The sequence below is a fragment of the Mirounga angustirostris genome, unplaced genomic scaffold (assembly GCF_029215605.1).
Source record: "Mirounga angustirostris isolate CCGP_5_RB_7025 unplaced genomic scaffold, mMirAng1.0.hap1 SCAF_3, whole genome shotgun sequence".
Taxonomy (NCBI): domain Eukaryota; kingdom Metazoa; phylum Chordata; class Mammalia; order Carnivora; family Phocidae; genus Mirounga; species Mirounga angustirostris.
Window position 1 is genome coordinate 59,296,843 of NW_026991711.1, and position 19,134 is coordinate 59,315,976.

General features: G+C 40.3%; 1 long non-coding RNA gene across 1 annotated transcript in view; it reads left to right on the plus strand.

Annotated features, from left to right (window-relative positions):
- LOC123839697 (uncharacterized) overlaps window positions 1–14,196 on the plus strand; it is a 137,978-nt gene extending 123,782 nt beyond the window's left edge. The window contains exon 7 of the long non-coding RNA XR_010410019.1: window positions 14,019–14,196. This is a non-coding gene — a long non-coding RNA (uncharacterized LOC123839697). The remainder of the gene's footprint in view (window positions 1–14,018) is intronic.
- The last annotated feature ends 4,938 nt before the right edge of the window (window positions 14,197–19,134 follow it).

Genomic DNA, 19,134 nt, shown 5'->3' on the forward strand with positions numbered 1-19,134 from the left:
GTGGTCGGCAGGGGCTAGGGTGAAGGGGGAAATAGGAAGTGACTGCTAAATGGATTTCTTTTCATGGTGGTGAAAATGTTCTGGAACTAGATAGTGGTGACAGTTCTATAGCTTTTTGAATGTGTTAAAAACTACTGAATTGTATTAAAAGGGTGAATTTTATGGTATGTGAATTATATCTCAATTTAAGAAAGTGCCAATTAAGAGAGTATACAAAATACCTGCTTAGTAATCCTCAGAACTGTCAAGGTCATTGAAAATAAGCAAAGTCTGACGAACTGTCACAACCAAGAAGAGTCTAAGGACACCTGACTCCTAAATGTAATTTAGTATCCTGGATGGGATCCTGAGTTAGTAAAAGGATATTGGGGAAATCTGAGGAAATTTGAGTAAAGTATGGACTTGTAGTTAATAATAATGTGTCAATATTGGTTCATTAATTGTGAAAAATATACCATATAGTATATTATATTAATAATTGGGGACACTCGTGGGGTATTTGAGAATTCACTGTACTATCTTCACAGTATTCTAAAAGTGTTTTAAAATATGAAGTTTATTAAGAAAAAAGTAAGTAACAGGGAAAACTGTAAATAAGAGCCTATTGGATTATTAGACATTAACTCCTAGAGAGAAATAAAATTTTGAGGTTCCTTCTAACTTTAGAAATATGATTTCCTGTACAGTTTGGCCAGTTGAGTTTTGGGCTATAAGTTTCACCAGTCACCTCCTCAGGCAGACCTCAGTTTCCCAGCCAGACTAGGGTTAATCATCTGTCTGTGGACTCTGGGGTGACAGGAAGCACTCAGGGAAGAATGTTCTGTCAGTGCAAAACACCGCTCTCAGGGTGCACCTTAACCTGCCATGTGCACAACTTCAGGTGTTCTTTGGAACTATCATCATATCATGTAAAGGTGATGTACTCCGTTTGTGGTGGGTATTGATGAGATGCTTATTATTTCAGGCATCTGGGACAGACCAAGGTGAACACAGCACAAAACCACACACTCGAGAACTAATTGTGATGATAAGCATGATGAAGAGTAGGGTGCTTTGAGAGGATCTCACCTGCGTTGGCAGTTGGAGAAGGTTCTGGAAGGACTAAGTGCAGTTTAAGCTGAGAGGAAGGACCAGTAGGAATACTTAAGGTGAAGAGGTGGGATGGGCATTTGTGGCAGAGGGAGTGGTATTGCGAAGTGTCTTAAGGAGGCAAGGATTTGGGAGGAATTGGAAGAAGACCCTTGTAGCTCTGAGGTATGTGGGCAGATGCTGGCATGGGGGTGCAGGGGGAATATTGGTGTGAGATTATGCTGGAGAAGTAGGAGGGGGGTCATTAGAAAGTCATTGAAAGCTTTTAAGCCTGAGATGTTTTGGTCAGATTTGTATTAAAAACCCAATACTCTGAGTGCAGTGTATGGAATGGATTGGGGGAGCAATAGTGGAGTAGGGAGGCCAGTCAGAAGGTGAAGGTGACAGGGGCTTAGACAGGGTGAATGTGGTGAAGAGAAGTCAACTGAGTTGAGTGAAAAGTAGGAGGTGGAATTAACAAAAAGGTTTATGGAGCGATAACAATTTCTAGACACAGATAACATAAATACACAGGTAACTTTACTAAAAACAAAACAAAACACAAAGTACTTCTTAAAAAGCAAAAGACAAAACAACAGCTGTACTAATGAACCCAGGGATAAATTAAAACCAAGGCTCTGATCTGAAAAACAAAAGGTTAGATGTCATTATAAAATGCCTGGTATTTTTTTTTAAAGCACAGTTATTCCTCCGAACTAGCTACCATTTTTCCCCCTAAAAATTTGGTTTGCTCTTTATCAAATTATATAAGATTTGTCACATAAGATTTGTGTCTGTTTTCCCCATTGCCAGTGGTTGAAGAGTAGTGATGTGTCTTATGAAGTTAGGCTAAAGAGAGTGTTGATTTGAAAGGAACTCTCTGAGGCAGGCCTGGCTCCGTTGTCAGTGCCCAATGAGATGGATTCAGGACGTGGTCCCAGTGAGGGTGTTCAGTGACAAGGCAGGCCAAGGGCAGGGTCAGCTGTGACTCTGTAGACAGACTCACACCCACAGCGTCTACAATACACACAGCTGCTGCCTGGCTGCATTACAAAGGTGTCTTGGCAGAAGCATTTTGGCCGTCTGAAAATGGCCTTCACACAATCCTTCGACTATATTTTACAAGTTCATTTTCTAACACACAGGCACACTTTTATGGCATCTGGAGCATTTTGCTGACTGACTTGGTAGTGCACTGCTGACCAGACAGCACATTTCCAGATTTAGATTATAAGAGAAAAACAGCAAGTGGTAAGTTCAGCTGCAGGTCAATGGATACTTATACTACAATTCCCTCACCGAGCACTGGGCTACCCTATCCCACGGGACCAGTACTGTGAAGCACATTTGACAGAGATGGCCCTAGGTGTTTGCTTTTATGACTGTTGGCCATACTCACACTGGGAATATGCTGTTAACCACATTGTAAACATTCTTCTTAATATCAGAAAGAAAATTGGGGGGAGTGTCAAGAATTGGCACACAAAAAAATATGATAGAATTGCCAGTGGGCGGTCTTATTATTTTCTGAACATTCACAAGCTGCAGGAGGTAGGTGCAGCTTATAAAAAACAGTGGTGGTGAGAGACATTAGCTGATGTTTATTGATTTTACTTCAAACTGTGTGCATCCTACATGTTTTAGGTTCTTGCTGGAGTTGGGATAACCTAAAGGGGACATAATGATGTTCATTGACAAAGAGCCTTCTGAAAGTGTCAGGAGTTCCTATATTTGATCCAGGGATCAAAGACTCCCAGAGCTTTTCAAATTATGATCACATTTACCCTTTAAAGTTTTTGTCCAATTTGTCTAATTTAATTGTAAGAATGAGGGAGGATTAATTCAGATTGTAGTAGTATTAAATACATGAAACCTTGATTTTAAATGATGGCTGTCAGCAAATTTGCCCTCACTGAGAACAAAAACTTAAAAACATTTGTACTGGAGATAGCAGACGTTGCTTGGCCACCCACAGACCCTTAATAATTATGTTTTATGCTACACGATCTCACCCCATCTGTCTGGTCCTTGGTGGCCTCTTCACTTCACATTCAGGGATGTCTCCAGCCTAAATCACCAGTTAGTCTCCAACCTAGACTGACCAATTTCCAGGACCTGTGTACACTGGCCCACAAAGATGTTATGGACCATTGAGAATCAGAAGATGGGAGACTGAAGCCAAGGCCAGCTAGCTAAAAGCGCCATGGAATAGAATTAAGAGGCAGCCATTTTGATCTGGTGCAAGCTGAAGTGACAAGGAGGCCGGTTGGCAAAGAGAAAAGAATGAAACTCATGTGGAGAGAAAGATGTGATTAAAAAGGGAAAGAGGAAAGTAACTATGTAGGATTCTGATAGTTTCTGAGCCAGGCCTAGTCCATTTATCTTTAAAATAAATCTCATTTTTCTTTGAGGTAACCTGAACGAGGTTCAAATCTTCACTACAAAAGAGAAATTATCCTTATCCATGACATCTGCCTGTGTGGTTGGTGAACAGTTAAAACTTGCGGCAGGAGGGACAATTCCAAATGGGAATGACGTTCAGCTATGAAATTTGGTTTTAAGTCAGAGAGAATTTTAAAGATTGCTACTTCCTTGTTCAGTCCTTTCTAGCTTGGAGGCAGTACCGTAACTTCCATTTATCCAAGGCATACTTTGCCTGTGTATCAGTTTTGTCTCACCTTTGGTGGTATTGCCTGAAAAGAAAATACTTTAACCATGATGGCTTACTCTTTGGCTTTCACAAAACAAAGCAACAACTGCACAACACCTACCTGAGTTCTCTCAGGTTGAATTGAAAAAAGGGGGGAGGTTGTGAAACCAAGCCAAGGCCCGTGACCATGTGCCTGATGACTAAGATGGAACCCATGTAGGAGTTGAGTCAGTAATAACATGCCTCTTGCTGCAGCTCAAGTTGCCTGCAAACCCCCACGCTTTTTAGCAAATATTATTTTGAATGTCAGAGTGCACAGAACTGTTCTCTAGGGTTGGGCTAAATTTGACTCTGTGGGAGAATAAAACTAGAATTCCAAATGTGGTGATCCCAACAGAGTATGTGATGCAAGACCAATTTTCCACTTGTGTCGGGTGGGTTTGTTCAAATCTCATACAGAAATGAGAGATGCCAGACGGAGTGTTGACTTGCCCAAACATAAGGTAGTAATTTAGGTTTTATTTTGAATAGGCATTGGAGTCTGGGTAATCCAAAATTTTAATTTAGGAAGGAGCCTGGGAGAATGGCAGAGGACAGGAGCTAGGTGGCCCTCTGATGAAGGGTGGGAGTGGAGAAGTGAGGCCTCATGTGCTTCAGTTCAGTTCTGGAAGAGTTACTTTGTGATAAACTAAAGGCAAACTCTAAGTCTGTGTCTTATCGTGATTCTGAAGACGGATCTAAAGGAGATTCTGGGTGTTGTGATTTGGAGTGGTAGTTTCATTCTTTAACGTGCAGATGACAGAGTAAACTTTAATGATTAAGGCATTATAAGCTGACTGCAGTGTTTAAACACTGACCCAGTTTCAGCAGTGACCTAATCAGGGTGGCCTGGGAGAAGGGGGGCTTGGAGCGCAGCTTGGAGGAAATAGGTCAAAAGGATTTCTCCCAGCTTTTGTCAGGCGGACACAATGGGCTTTTGCATTCTTTACACAAAGCCCGGGGGGTTGCATGAAGATGTTTCTCCCAGAATGCCCCTCTAAGCAACTTATTCTTGGTTCAAGTTGATGCTTGGAATGCTGGGTCATTCTCTTAGTTTGAGGAGGATGTACAGTGTATTCATTCAATAAATATTTATTGAGCACATACTATATTCCAGGTACCATGTAGGTGGCTGAGAATATAGCAGTGAATAAAACAAAATCCAAAATCTCTGTTCTCATGGAGGTTACTTACTAGTGCAGAAAAATCTGAGTTCAAATTCAGACTCCATCAGTTATTGGCTTGTTGAGTTACCTAACCTTGAATAAGCTAATCCCTCTGTGTCCCTGATTTCCCTATCTGTACAGTGGGATGACTAACTTGGACTTACTCATAAAGTTGTTTTGAAGATTAAATGAGATAATACATGTAAAGAGCTTACAAAAGTGGATGCATTATAGTAAGGACTCAATAGTGCTGATTATATATCAAATAAACTTTAGCTGCTGTCCAAGGACAAGGAAGAGCAAGAAAACATTCACGCTTCTGGTTAGTTCATAGCAAGTGTTTAAGTGAGGCCTTCTGCCAAATGTGGCTATTGGGTGTGGAGTTCAAAACTAGTGAAAAGCAACAGATGAATGGATAAAGAAGATGTGGTCCATATATACAATGGAATATTATTCAGCCCTCAGAAAGGATGAATACCCAACTTTTACATCAACATGGATGGGACTGGAGGAGATTATGCTAAGTTAAATAAGTCAAGCAGAGAAAGTCAATTTTCATATGGTTTCACTTATTTGTGGAACATAAGGAATAGCAAGGAGGACATTAGGAGAAGGAAGGGAAAAATCGGGGGGGAATTGGAGGGAGAGATGAACCATGAGAGACTATGGACTCTGAGAAACAAACAGGGTTTTAGAGGGGAGGGGGGAGGGGGGATGGGTTAGCCCGGTGATGGGTATTAAGGAGGGCACGTACTGCATGGAGCACTGAGTGTTATACGAAAACAATGGATCGTGGATCACATCAAAAACCAATGATGTATTGTATGGTGACTAACATAACATAATAAAATTAAAAAAACAAAACAAAACAAAACAAAACTAGTGAAAAGCAAAGGGACCCAGAAACCTTTTTTTAAGTGAACATTAGCCTTTGAAATGGAAGCCTAAATGGAAATGTATTATAGAAATTGATTATATTCTTTCTACAGGTTTTTGCTATCACATTTATAGTCAAGAGATCCTGCTTAGAATTAGTAGGTTGTATTAATTGGCCCCTTTAGGGAAAGAAATGCTATCATTTGCCCCAGTTGAAGACTTGCTATGTAAATTTGCCAATGGGCCAACCGGGTGTTTTGAAACATTGATACCACACTTTCGCTTTGTGCAGATGAGAGTGATTTGGTGACTCGATTTTTATATGAAATCTTGAGAATTCTGTGATTTTTTTTTTAAAGTAGGCTCCATACCCAACGTGGAGCTTGAACTCATGACCTTGAGATCAAGAGTCACAGGCTCTACTGATTAAGCTAGTCAGATGCCCGAAGAATTCTTTGCTTTTTAATGTGGGTGTTAATATCAATCAGGCTGTCTGAGCTGATGTGTCACTCCACTACTTCCTACCTTAATTTCTTTATCTGCAAAACAGAGGAAGCTGAAAGAGTAACCTCTGGTTAAATCAGTAGGACCTTAGGAAGCATTTCTGTACAAGTATATGCCCGTTGGCTAGGGTACCTACAATATTGTGTAGCACATACCAAAGCACATATGTCTTGCTTCAAGGTGATACTTACTCATACCTGGAGTAGATTCTGATGGGCAATGTTAATTCTGTTATGTTTAGAGGCATGATACTCTTTAAACAGCTGTTGGTTCATCTCAGATACTTCTAGTTGTTATGGTCTGCTCCTTTGAAATTTCCAAATATGGTTCTGGAGAAAATGGGTACATGTTCTTTCTTTTTGGAGCAAAGGCTTTTTGGAACAAGGGCTGTGTTACTGATGAAAATGTTATATTGGGTCTCATGGCAATTCATTTATTGCTTTCTTGACCCTGTGTCATCCCGGGAGTGTCAAAAACCACATGGTGCTTCTGAGCCCTACAATTTTTGCAGTTGAGTCTCTGATTTAGCTGACAGATGTTAAAACACAGACACAGCCAGATAATTCCCCAGTGACAACACAGATGCAAAAACTGAAAAGTGCAGTTATTCCAGCTTGGGGAGGGATTATATTGATGCTCCAAATTTCCCCTACTCATAGCCCTTACATTTTTTTTTTTTTCCTGGTAGTTTACTATGGCTTAGGTTAGAGGAAACTGAGTCTCTTGCCTTCTGCTTGATTCAATCTCCCATCAATACCCCTAAGGAAATGTGCATATCTGGAGCTCAGGAGACCATGGGAATATTAACAATAATAATGGGCTCTAGTCTCTTTTATGGCCAAGCACAGCTTTGACTGAGCAACTTTTGGCTCTGAAGAGAGAGGGAGGAAAAAAAAAAGATCTTAGATCTGGAGGGAACTTTCCTTGGTGCTCACCCAGTCATTTTATGGATTAGGAAATATGAGGCCCACAGTGACTTTGTCTGGGTCACAGATGGGACTAGCCAAACTAGGTCTAGAATCAGGTCTCCTAATCCCCAGTAGAGCCTTTTCCCATTGGGTTCTGACCTCTCATGTGTCCTCTGCTTGTCTTCGTTTCCACCTCAGATTTCTTCATGGATTGGTGTTGGGGACCAGGGATGATGCACAGTGGGGGCTGGGGTAGGGCCTCTGGCTCTGCCCTGTCTAGGGTGTGCCTCATCTCAGCCCATTTCCTTTTGGGAAATGCTAACCACAAATATGGTTAAACTTTTTGACTGTAGAGACAGCTCATAACTGTGAACTGATAAATAAAGAAACTGAGGCTCAAAGAGGGAATGTAACTTGCTAAAGTTTCCATAGTAAGTCAGGAAATCAATCGATAAATATTAATTGAGCACTTAAGATGGGCCAGGCTGGTGGAACGTACGTGGGATTTGACCAAGATTAAGACAGTTATGGTTCTTACCCTGGAAAAACTTACGTCCTGTGTAAGACATGCAGAAAACAAACAGCCACAAATGGGAGGAATTTTATGAAGGGGGAAGTGTAGGGTCCTTTTGGAGAACTTAACCTAGTCTTCAGAACATTAGTGGAGAGTTGAAAGCTAGGGAAAGATGCCTTTGAGGTGATTTTCTTTCTTATCCTCTTTGGATGTTTGGATTGATTTAAAAAATTCTCTTTCATGTACAGTTGTCCTGGTGCTATTCAGGTCCTTTCTATTATTACCCTGTTATTTACTACACTGAGGCATCTGTTCAAATTATGGCTTTACCACAGGCCACCCTGGGAGAAACAGAGGTAGGGGTAGGCTGGTTCTTAGGGCTCATAGGAGAATGAGGCCCACTATGCCTCCCAAGAGAGAACTGCTGTCTCCATGGCTTCTGGTCACCTCTAGAAAAAAATACAAAACTCCAATCATAGATTAGTGACATTTACTAATTGCCTGCACTTGCCTAGGCTACAGGCATGTATCCTGGCAAGATTGCCCCTTTTGGACCTACAGACCTCTTTTTTCCATGTTTTATTTCTCAAACTCTGGAACTTTTCTATATGATAGCCATTTTTTCTTGCTGGAAGAGAGTGCACCATGCCTTTCTGAGTCATGCTCCTCCACCCCTTTCTGCTCAAAGCTCACCTCTTCCTGACCAACTCCACCCCTCCTCCAGCAGCCCCCCGACTCTTGTGTACCAGCTGCAACTGGTTTTGTATGTGGCGATATATTCAAAACAATTTGTGTTTCTGTCTCTTTTCATTATGTGCATCCTTTCTTCCCCTCTAGATTACAAGTGTCCTGAGAAGAGGGCTTGGAGCTCCTATTTCCTTTAGGGCTTAGATTACTAAGAGTGAAGTTGGCTAAAGGCTTGGGAAGATTGGTCCCCGCTACTTCAAAAGCAGGTGGGAGAGCAGGAGCAGAGAGGATCCATGCCAGGAGTGCACTGGACAGTTGTCTGAGGCAGGACAGCAGTCTGAGACACTGATCTGCTATGTGACTTTGGGCTGGGTTTTGGTTGCTTGTCTGTAAATGTGTGCAAGCACAGTGTCTCCTTACTTCAGGGTCTAGTGGTGTAATGTCTGGGAGGGTGCCCTAAACAATACAAAGCATTAGGACTATATCATAACGTTCTGCTCTCAGACCCTGCCAAATATGTGGAGGACCAGGAAATTTTACTCAGGCTTTCTTGTGCTGGGTCTGGATCCTGAACCAGTAGATTCCAATTCTAGTCCTCACCAGAGGGATGGACAGTGCTGGGCAACCCAGACGACAGTCAACATGGCTACAAGAACTGGCAAGAAGGAGGCCCTCAAATAAGAAAACAATGTTTTGAAAAAGTTTTAATAATTGATTTATACATGTAAAAATTGATACACATATAAGTGTATGTGTGTGCATGTGTGTATATAAAAAGCACTGAGGTTGATATATATGATAGAGAAACCCAGAACTTGGTGGGATCTTACTACACTCTGTTTAGAGTCTAAACTCTAAAATTGTTCACAATTTTAATTATACTTGGAGAGTGACCATAATAATCTCTTCAGGGCTCACAGATGCTGAAGTCCTTAAATCATTGATGTGGGAATCCCTCATCAAACCCAGAGTGCCAGGGTCATGCCTGCCACCCCTTCTGGTGTATTCCCCCCTTCTTGTTTTCCATGTTGGTGAAGATACATAAGTGTCTCAGCACAAGCCCAGCCTCAAGGCAATCAGGGCAGAGTGAGGCTCTGCACACTGTCCACATTCAAGAAAGGGTGATGGCAGACTCAGAAGCCTTGGGAAAGGGATACTTATCTATTGGGGTGGAGGGTCCAAATCATACATGGTTTGTCTTTTGTTGACATCAGAGTAAATTATCAGCGCCTTTTATGGGCATTTAAAAAGCCAAAGGCAGAAATTCCACCTCTCGGTGTATACCTCCAAAGAATAGAAAGCAGAGTCTCAAAGAGATATTTGCGCATCCATGTTCATGGCAACATTATTCACAATAGCCAAGAGGTGGAAACTACCCAAGTGTCCACAGATGGGTGAATGGATAAGTAAAATGTAGTATACACATATAATGGAATATTATTCAGCCTACAGCATAGATGAGCCTTGAGGTCATTATGCTGAGTGAAATAAGCCAATAACAAAGAGACAAATACTGTATGATTCCTCTTATATGAGGTACATAGAATAGTCAAAATCATGGAGACAGAAAGTAGAATAATGGTTGCCAGGGACTGGGGGAGGGGAGAATGGGGTGTGATTGTTTAATGGGTAGAGAATTTCAGTTTTGCAAGATGAAAATAATTTTGTAGATTGGTTGCATACAATGTAAATTTACTTAACACTGAACTGTATACATAAAAATAGTTAAGATGGTAAATTTTATGCTGCATATATTTTACCACAATTAAAACAATAACAAACTCTAATGCCTAGGCTGTACCACAGACCAATTAAATTGGAATCTCTGTGGGTAAACCTCAGGTACACGTATTTAAAAAATTTCCCCAGAAAATTTTTAACCAAGGTGGAGAACCACTGGACTCAAGATAGGTAATCTCATCCTGAGGGCACTGCTATAATCCAGGGGTGCAATGGAAAAGAATGGGGTCACAGAGAATAAGACAAATTGTGTGGTGTGAAGGGAGAAATGTCAGTATTCAGTGACAGATTACGTATGGAAAGAAGATAGAATGTATCAAAGATGGTCCCAAGGTCTTAGACTAAATTGTGGATTTGTGAAAAACCTGAATATTTATAGGGAGACATTTGGAAAGCTTTTGGGGGATGACGATTTATTTGATGATTTGCTAGTGTACCTGGATAAAAATTTCTTAGAGGTAGCTGGAAATTTTCATACTCTAAAAAATTAATTCATTTCTTCCATAGAAGCCAGAGTTCCATTTTTACATTAAAAATGAATTTTTATTAAAAAAAAAGACCAAAGGCAGAAAAATTACCCAATAGATATTCTATCTTCAGGAGCCAACAATATACCTTACTTAACAATATACTATTATTTCAGAGTTCTTTCTGGCGCAAGTGTGAAGTTGTAGATTTATCTGAGGCAGTCTTTCCCTTGCTGTTCTGCTCTCTGCTTCCAAATCTTCTACATGGCTTCTCTTTTTCAGGACCCTGTTTAAGTGTGGGTGCCTTGTTCTTCCTGCCTTTTTAGAAAGCTTATAGTAATCAAATTCACATTAAGGCAAAAGAAACTTCCCACAGTAGTTTTTCTAAGAGCATTTACATTTTTAAAACAAACTGAACAAAGAGAACAATATTTAGCAAAAAAGAATAAAACTTGAATGATAGTATTTCAGGAAAGAGAAATTTTGGATGAGAAATTCTGAGATCCTCAGGTGTCTGGAAAGCACCTTCATAAACAGTCCTGGTTAGATGTCCAGACTGAGGTGAGTGAGAGGAGGAGTCAGTGAATCGCCTGTACTCAGAGAGGTGGATAGGCACTGGGAGGAGGTTATGTGATTGAGTCAAATAGATCACTGTATGGTGACTGACATAACATAAAAAAAAAAAAAAAGATCATGGGGGAAAAACCAGTGGGACATTCACTGTATCATCCTTCTATATCACGGAATCATGTTTTCTAAGCAGAACAGTCTCTGCTTTACCCCCCATGGTATTCAGTAGGTTGAGGATACAAGGGAGATTTCAGAAACTTTCCCCCAAAATGGACTTCGAGATGCCTTCATCACAGAACCAGCAGTTGGATGCTATGATTTTAAGCCATTGACAGGTTTGTTTTGGACTCGTTAAGGTGGAAAGCCTAGGGTAGTCCTGGAAACAGGGAGAAGAAGAAGAAAAAAAGAGATGAAACTGCTGCAAAAACAGAGAATTGTTGAGCTTTCTCCCATGTTTCTAGCTCAGTGCCTGGCATGTATAGGTAGTGAAGAAGTACCTGTTGAATGTATAAAGGCATAGTAGAAATAGTTTCTTTGTGGTTAATTTTATGGTTGTAGTTTTGTTGTGCTATGTGTGGGTGGCATGTTGGAGGAAAACCCAGAAGGCCTAGATTCCAGTTTGGTTTTGTCAGTCATTCGTTCTGTGATATTGGCCGACACCTTAACTTCTCTGAGCTCATTTCCCACGTGTTAAATGGAGACAGTGAAGCTGTCTTTTTCACTTCCATGGCTGTTGTTTGCATTAAATGAGATGACTGTAAGGGGCTCTACAAATATAAGGGTACAATCATTTTGAAAGCACTTGGCTTTGTAGAGGGTTATGTGAATTAATGTGTATTGATCGAAACATGGGTCTCATTAGGTTAAAAACTGAAAGTAAAACTCATGTACTTTAGGATGTGAAAATAAACTCAGCAACTTGTGTAACACTAATTTCAAGAAGTAGTATATTAATTTCAAGTAGGAAATCTGTAAAAACAAAACAAAACAAAACTGAGATGTGAAAAAAAATGTTCAATCCTGTTGCCTCTGACTTGCTCCAGTCCCAACATTTTTATAATTCTGCCTAAGAAATTTACATTAGGGTTGAAATACATCAGTATCCATGAGCAAATATTGAGTTCCTGCCATGTGCCAGGCACTATTAGGTACCAGGTATCAGGGTTATGTTTCTATTGCTGTTCTTAGAGTAACCACTAATTTCTTTGGCAAGTGGCTGCTAGTCTTTTCAGAGCTGTGTGTGTGTGTGCGTGTGTGTGTGTTTCATATCACAACACATTCCTTAGCTTGACACAGTACTTTATACACTTATTTATGTGATAAATACCTTTTTGATGTGTTAACAACTTAATGGTATAGGGCCACCAGGAACTGTGTACCTATTTTCCTACATCTAATCCTAGTCTTAAGTGAATTCTTGAGTAGTAATTAACTTAAGTTTAATAATAGCTGGATGAATAAAATATTAGTTACTGTATTCTCTTCAAAATAAACCTTGTTATAGCACAGAAAGGTGAGCTGATCTCTTATTTGACTTTGGCTAAAATGAATTATGCTTAAACATTTTGTAGTGGTTTATAAAGTTTAGCCTTTCTATGGAATATTGAAGGATTTGTTTAAATGTTTACTATAAATTTGGTGAAGTGACAAAGCATCTTGCTCTTTTTGAATGCTTTCATTTTTTCCCCAAAATACCGCTTATGCTTTATCTACCATAATGAGAGTTAGAAAGGGCAAATGAGTACCTCTTTTTTAGTGATAAAACTGAAATACATTGCAAGAAAGAGTGAGTAAATATACTGTTGATGATACTCATGTTACATATGTATCTGTTGCTTATGTGCTTAAAAAACTAAATAGGAAAATCTTACTCATCTCGGTAGAAAAACAGTGTAGAGATTACAACTTGGGGACGTTGTGATATTTTCTCTGTGTGCAGTTTGTCAAAAGGCAATTTATCTAAAGCTGGAAAAGGATATGGTTTGGCTGACTAAATTGTGGAGTGATACAAGTGATACGTAACGATAAAAATGCTTAGGGGAATTTTCGGGGCACTCAAGTCAAGTGTATAAGACTATGTGGGTGTGAAGAGCAGACTTCTCCCTGTCTCTCTTTTTGCACATTTTCAAAACTGTGAAAGTTGCTGACTTTTTATACCACAGGCTGGACCGTTAAATCGCAATTTACGTGGTCACTTGTAAATATGCCTGGTTGTGGAAGGAAAGCTTGTTTGTGCACATGCTTCTTCCTCATGTGCCCCTCTTCTTGTTAAATCATGCTGGATACTTCGATTTTGGAATCCAGGGCTCTCTGACCTGGGAGTGATTTGGGTGAGAACTCTGGAACTGACTTACTCTTTAGGTGCTCCCTGAAGGGAAGTTTGAAGGATCATTCAGAAAAGTGAGTCTCCCGATCTTCAAACAGAAATTCTCTTTCTGACCAGCTTGCTACAATGCTTGAAATTCTGACATGAAGGGATATCTTCCTACCTAACCCTGAGGTTTGGAAGTCCTGAGGATATGTTAGTAGGGCAAGTTGTTTAAAATAATTTTTCAGTCTCTTTTGTAAAATGGGGCTACTGATACTGATAAATGATCAGTCATCAGTAAAATGATAAGTATTAATGAAATGATGCTTACTGATACTTAAAATGGGGCGATTGATACCAAAGGGGGTTTTGTGGAAATCAAGTGAGGCAAAGCAAGTCAAATGCTTGATAGAATGCTCAACAATGATAGTTGTAGTTGTTACTATTTTTCTTTTGCTAGGGAGAAGAGGAGGAGGAAGAGGCTATTAACTTAATGTGGGTTTTTTTTTTTCCTTTCCCAGCTACACCCTGGCTGATTACAGAGGTGGTGCTGAAGGAAGCCTTTGGTGTTCATTGCCTAAGAGGGCTACTTGGAGGGGTTCCCACAAGAGAAACCTTTTGTGAGGTGCTTTAACTTTTCAAAGCATGAAGTCATCTGTTGATTTGTTTTCACAATATATGGGTGAAGTTGGCAGGGTGGGTATCCTTTTTTCTTTCTTTCTTTCTTTCTTTTTTTTTTAAAGATTTTATTTATTTATTTGACAGAGAGAGTCACAGCAAGAGAGGGGACACAAGCAGGGGGGAGTGGGAGAGGGAGAAGCAGGCTTCCCGCGGAGTAGGGAGCCTGATGTGGGGCTCGATCCCAGGACTCCGGATCATGACCTGAGCTGAGGGCAGACGCTTAACGACAGAGCCACCCAGGCGCCCCTGGGTATCCTTTTTTCTATAGGTGAAGAAACCAGAGTGCAGACAGGTAAGAGAACTCACTTTCTGTCACACAAGTTAGTGGTAGAACTGGGATTAGGACCCGTGTCTCAGCCTCTGGGCTCATCACCCTTTCTATTATGTGACATTCCTGGAATCAAATGATCTCCTTCCTAGGTTTGTGTTGGGACCTGGATCCCTACTCATGAGCCTGTTACTGGCATTCTGTAAAACAGCAGGGATGAGAAATACTGTAAACTAGTTTTGGCTGGAGATGGCTGGAGTTACAGCACCTGAGTCAGGTGAGTTTTCATTTCCTGGCCATGGATGGAGGTTTCTTCCTGAACCCAAGCCAAGTGGAGTCACTCACTGGGGTGGTCCAACTCCAGCCTGGAGTCCTCTCTAACACCATCTCTGCCCTGCACTTCAGGGTCCAGTGGCTACACTGAAAGGAATGAAAAGGAGATGCCAGTAATATTGAGAAATGTCAGGAAAGCCTGATCCTGACGCCTTTCTATCACCTTCCCTCTTCCTTCCCTCTTTTTTTTCATATTAATGATACAAAATAATTCCAGAAATTCAGAGAGGGGTTCTATAGATGTTAAGCTTTTGTGTTATGATTTTAACTGCAAAGCCCTTGGGGGCATTGGATTTCCTAATGTTTTGGGTAGCTGCAAAATTTAATTTTAGGTAGAAAAGGGTTAACTGAGGGTCAGTATAATTCCCAAATCATCAGCTGCAAATCATCTAACCATATGTGAAAAATTCAATGACATTAAAGGTAATTCTCTGGGAAAGTAAAAATAATATGCAGTTCTTTGACCAGAAATAAAGATTTAGAAGATTTCTTTATGCATATAGAATTCTCTAGTAGGTGAACTTGGATTCATGGTAGTCATCATAAGTTAATGTGGAGTATGTAGAGTTTATTTATTAATTTAGCCTTTTTATTTTTTATTTTTTATTTTTTTCAAGATTTTTTATTTATTTATTTGACAGAGAGAGACACAGCGAGAGAGGGAACACAAGCAGGGGGAATGGGAGAGGGAGAAGCAGGCTTCCCGCAGAGCAGGGAGCCCGATGCGGGGCTTGATCCCAGGACCCCGGGATCATGACCTGAGCGGAAGGCAGACGCTTAACGACTGAGCCACCCAGGCGCCCCTAGCCTTTTTTAATAAAGAAAAGTTTACATAGTTTAGATGAGAACACAGATACACTAAGACCAGTACAGTTGAACTCAAGGCAAAAACTAGAAAGCAAATGGAAAAAGGAGAGGATGATAGAACAGCTGGGCCTCCTGACTGAGGAAAGCCTGATTGAGTGAAAGTACTTGAACTTCCTTGTGGCCTGAGGAAAGATGGTGCCAAAATGAGATGGGTGGCTCTCATTGTCCTGTCTAGTACTATGATGCCTATTTCATTCATTCATTTATTCACTCCTTTATTCATTAATTCACTCATTTCAGTGAAATGAAATGATTTGTCTTGTATTACCACAGCACTATGCCAAGCACAACAGTGAACATGATCCAGAAGGTTTTACCTTCTTGGAGCTTATAGTTTGCTTCAGAAGTCATGTAGACAAATTTTTACAATATGCTAAGATCTACAAGATGTGCAGTGAGGTATAAGAACATCCAGTAGTGCACCTTACCTGGAGTGGAGGTAGGGAGGTTTCTATTACTCCCTAAAACATTTTAAACAACCCCACCTTTCCAGGAACATAAATAGCTTGTTATAGGATTTCAAGACTACTTTTCAAAAGGAGAGTCTGATTTATTCACATATAACTTTAAAGTTAATTAATTAAACCAAAATTGGCAGGTACTTTTTTATGTGCCAAGCACTCTACTAGTCCTTACTTGGTCATTATGGCTTGAAATAAGATCTATATTATTGGATGTTTTCCTTAGTACGTGATTTCTATCCTGGTTCTGGGTCCCTTTGCTGTCTCTTCAGATACCTTTAATATGAGAACATAGTCATAAAAACTGCACATGTGTTGGTTTGCCCCAGTCATGAATGATAAAATAGGATGAGATAATTAATCAGAATATGAATATTGCCAGGCTCTTTGGAGAACTAAAGTTTTTCCATGAAATTTGACATGTAGAGTGGGACAGAGGTAAGCTGAAGATCTTTGTTTTGAAAAATATTATTATACGATACATATGAAATATTTCTGCTGAATCATCAAAAGAGTTCTGGATTTTATAATGTAGAGAATTCCTCTAAGGTAGAGGTGGGGGTTAGTGTAGGAAAGAATATGGAATAAAGTCAAGTTCTGGTTCTGCCACTTTGTAGCTATGTGAACTGGGATAGATTGCATAATCTGTTTGTGCCTTCATTTCTAAATCAATAGCATGGGTTTAATAATATTTATCTTACAGAGTTGTTATGAAGTCTATATGAAGGCACCTAGAGTACTTAGTGCAGAACCTGGCAGATAGCAAAGGCTCAATAAGTGTTAGCTATTTTTTTTAAAGATGTATTTATTTATTTTAGAGAGGGATAGAGAGCATGAGCGAGCAAGAGCGGGGTTGGGAGGTTGGGGGTGGGGAGAGATAGAGGGAGAGGAAGAGGAAGAGAATCTCCAGCATATTCCTCGCCAAGGAGCCTGCTGCTGGGGCTCGATCTCATGACCCCAAGATCATGACCCGAGCCAAAATCAAGAGTTGGATGCTTAACTGACTGGCCCATGCAGATGCCCCAAGTGTTAGCTATTTTTAATATTGGGGAGAAAATATAGGATTTTGAGAGTTAAGGGAAAATATTTTAATTTGCTATAATATTTATTTGGAATCTACAAAAAGACTTGTCTTTTAAGAAGAAGTAGGACCACCAAGGACAAATGGCCACAGCTTTTAAATTTTATTTATTTATTTTTTTGCCACAGCTTTTTGAATATAAAGATTCCATGAGGTTAATATGAATGGAGGAAAAAGATTATATAGCTAACATATACCTTGTTCTTACAATTCTCATTATGTTAGAGAAGCCCAGGATTCTGCAGAGAAGTGATTTTTGAAAGAGGCAAGACTTACTGAGATGTAGGAAAGCAGAATGTGTGATGGTTAAGAGCACAGACTCTGGAATCAGTTTGAACCCCATCTACATTTGGTAGCTGTGTGACCTTGGGCAAGTTACTTAACCTCTCTGTATTACACTGTCCTCATCAGTAAAAAAGAGGATAATGAGAGTACCTACCTCATTGGGTTGTTGTGAGATTAAATGAAATAATTGAAGTAAAGTGTCCAGAACAGTGATGTCCCAGGGCTTTCAGTAAAATTAGCCATTATTTATCTTACTCGGATGTAAGCTTCTTGACAGCAAGTATTTTTTGCCTGTTTTGTTTTTTCCACTCATGCATCTCTAGTACTTGAAAAGTGCTTGACATGGCAGTTGCTCAAAACTATTTGTTGAATGAAAAAGTATATGCAAAGTCTGTTAGTCAAATAAAAGGATGAAAAAGCTGGGCTACAATGTTGAGAATTATTGAAGCTGGGTGATGGGAACATGGGAGTCTATTAGATGACTCTCTCTACTGTTGTATATGGTTGAAAAGTTTTATAATGAAAGTTAATAAAAAGAAGTCTAGGCTGATGTAATCATTGGAGATAACCAGACATTAAAAAAACCCCTAAACTTTGTATCCCCTTTGTTACAGCTTGAAAAAGTAAGAAGACATTTTAGATTACTAAACACTACTATTCTGCTACAGACTGGTGAAACTATGGTCCCCAAAAGACACTTGTTTTTCTTTAAAGGACTCTGATGTCAAGCAAGAATTTCAGTAAAAACCAACAAAGCTGATCTGCCAAACTGCACTATTTTTCCTTATAATCATCCTCTTATAAACCCAAAGTGCTGTAAGGACCCTTGGGGACAAGTTTGTCCACTTCCCTTAGAGGTTACTCAGGTAGCTGTCAGCACTGTCCACTCCCTGTCACCTTCCTCCCTCCAGGCCAGAGGTCACAATCCCCATATCTAACTTCTCAGCAAACTCCTGAATCCCGATACAGTAGTACCTCCATACCCTGCCTTCCTGTCTTCCCCTTGAACCTCTGCCTGGTTCACTTTCTGACCCTCTTGGTTCTCTTCGATTCCCCATTTTCATCTTGCCCTAATCAGGTGCAATAACCAGCCACAGAATGCACACCTTAGTCCTGACCTGGCTCTTTATGGGACCCAGCCTTTGGGAGCTTCCCTGGGTTCCTCCTCCCATGACAGTTCTGGCTTTGAGGGCTTCCCTCTGTAGAAATCCTGTTCAGGTCCCCAGGGTTGCCGGTCACTTCTTTCCTCCTGGCCCCTTGCCCCTTGGGAAACACCATCTGATAAGTGTCTTAAAGAAACCACTTTAATAGCACTAAGCTATGCTCTGTGGAACGAGAACTCCATAGTCATGGTGCTTGTGCTTTTGAAGTGGGAATGGGAGTTCTGTTCTGTAGTGTTACTGTGAACCCTGGATTAGTGGCTACTGAACCATTGCTCTTAGGGGAAGTATAGGGTTTGGTTCCCGCCAGCCTCTGGTCACAACATTTTTGTCACTGATCAATACATCACCTTATTTTCTGTATGTTTCTATTTAGATGCCTTATTTAATATGCAGTTGATTCATTAACATTGAACTCACAGCCAATAGCACCGAAACTCATGCCTGAGTGAAGCTTATCTAATACAGTTATGTCTCTGTAAGGCACATCACAGCCTCCTT